This window comes from Elephantulus edwardii, unplaced genomic scaffold (genome assembly GCF_000299155.1).
Source record: "Elephantulus edwardii isolate Elephantulus edwardi_28Jun2011 unplaced genomic scaffold, EleEdw1.0 scaffold00198, whole genome shotgun sequence".
In the NCBI taxonomy this organism is placed as follows: domain Eukaryota; kingdom Metazoa; phylum Chordata; class Mammalia; order Macroscelidea; family Macroscelididae; genus Elephantulus; species Elephantulus edwardii.
This window is the reverse complement of record NW_006399948.1, coordinates 5,896,179-5,897,638: the sequence shown is the minus strand read 5'-3', so window position 1 is coordinate 5,897,638 and position 1,460 is coordinate 5,896,179. Positions and strand designations below refer to the sequence as shown.

The 1,460-nt window shown below is 33.0% G+C and overlaps 1 pseudogene; it reads right to left on the bottom strand.

Moving 5' to 3' along the window:
* LOC102865866 overlaps window positions 1–1,460 on the bottom strand; it is a 6,970-nt pseudogene that overhangs the window by 4,589 nt on the left and 921 nt on the right.

Below are 1,460 nucleotides of genomic sequence, written 5' to 3'. Positions count from 1 at the left end.
TTCATTGAAATGAAAAATAAACAACCTAAATTTTAAAAAAATAACTTATGAATCTAAGCAACCTTTTAGTTGTAGAATGATATGAATCATGTTCAACTCCTATTATTTCATCAAGAATGAAAATGGAAGTGTAACTACTGTATCAACCTACCCTCCATTTTTACAACAAAGCAATCAGGGAAGCTTTGTATTCTGAATAAATTTAGAACACACATTCAAGTCTAAAAAAAAAAGAAACCAGCAACAGCATGAGTAATCATAGAAGTGCCTTGAGGCCTGATCTATCATATCAAGGGTTGGCCGTGGGGAGAGAGAAGGAGATGCTGGCTGGGCTAGGTAGAGAGGGAAAGGGGATGCTGGCAGAGCAGGTCATGGAGACAAGACAAGAGATTCATGTTGCAGGGAGTACGGGGACTAACACCTAATCTATTATTTATTATTGTCTTTCATCTTTTAGGGTAAAATTCTTGTTGGCCGTATATTGTTTTAAAGATGGGCATCCAAATTAAGACTGATTAGAGAAAAGGATTAATTATTCACTTTATAAATAGCACACCTTCACAAATCCTATATAGAATATAGCACACTTAGATTAGACAAGTAGATAGCACACCAGAGGCTGACCCCTTGTATTGGAAAATGAAAGGGAGAAGGAAAAGTTGTAAGTAGACACTAGTGATTGGAATGTGGAATGTAAAAGTATGAATGCAGGAAAATTGGACATTGTTAAAGAATAAATGGAACACATAAATACTGACATACATTGGTCATACTTCTCAGCACTGGTGAGCTGAGATGAATTGGCGTGGGATATTGTGATTCAGACAATTACATTATCAACTACGATGGAGATGAAAAGTTGAGGGAAAATAAAATTACATTCATAGTTAAAAAAGACTATTTTTAGAGCCATATTGAAATACAATGTCATGTACACAAGGAATAACTGTTAATATCACTACAACGCAAATATAACAAACCAACATCCAGACCCAAAGAAGAGAAATATATAACTTCTATCAAATTATGCAGTCATAAATTGATCAAACATGCAACCAAATGCATTAATAGTAATGAGTGACTGGAATATAAAAGTTGGGAAGAAGAAGGAGTAGTGGTCAAAAAACATGGACTTGGTGACAGGAATTGAGCTGTAGTTGGAATTACAGAATTTTATATAATGAATGATTTATTCATTGCAAATACCTTTTAAACTTTATTTTATATTGGTTTTCTTATAAAGTTTGTATACAATGCCTTTCACACTAGTATTCATTCATATTGTGTTTAATACAATCATTCCTGTGCATTATGGGTTTTTAAAAATTTTTATTGTTTTACTAATTTATTTACAAAGTTCAAATACATTGTTTTTCATAAAAGATCCTTCCAATTTCCTTCACCCTACCCACCGATTGAATTGTATAACCCTATGATTAACATCTTACACACACACACAC